This window comes from Sinocyclocheilus rhinocerous, unplaced genomic scaffold, assembly GCF_001515625.1.
Source record: "Sinocyclocheilus rhinocerous isolate Xijiao unplaced genomic scaffold, SAMN03320098_v1.1 scaffold245, whole genome shotgun sequence".
Lineage (NCBI taxonomy): Eukaryota > Metazoa > Chordata > Actinopteri > Cypriniformes > Cyprinidae > Sinocyclocheilus > Sinocyclocheilus rhinocerous.
Window position 1 is genome coordinate 937439 of NW_015659923.1, and position 591 is coordinate 938029.

Genomic DNA, 591 nt, shown 5'->3' on the forward strand with positions numbered 1-591 from the left:
AATGCGTCCCAGCCCCCTTAGATGTAAGGTTACATTTACACTGGTGCGTTTATGTTCTAAAATGAAAACTATCCTCATCGTACTGGCGTTTCCACTGCGTTTCAAGTTGGCTTTCCACTATCTCCGACAAGCAACAGACCGGTCATTCAGTCATTAATTTCCAATGGAGAGTAGCGCGGGAGCTGCATTGAGTTCCGATCACATGCAGATGTCCGTTCATACTAACGTTGCACGACCAAAAGCGCGTGTTATGTGACCATTCATGCAAACTGTAGCATCATGCTACGTAAGACAATAAATAAGATTTATATTCCGCTTTTACTCAAAACTCACTTTAAACCACCATCGAGTGTTTGCAATAACTTCCGATTGCCGTCTAATGTGTGTTTTGGCCATGTAATGTTGCTGAAATTAAATATGTTATTACCTCGATCATGGAAGAGAGAACAGTTGCTAATGCTCATCAGTAAATCAGTGGAAAATAAATAGAAATCATGATTCTGTCTGAGCTGCGTTTTAAAACGAACACGCACTCGTGTAAATGCCTAACAGATGTGTAAACTGAAGACTATTTGAGCTTTATTAAAACTA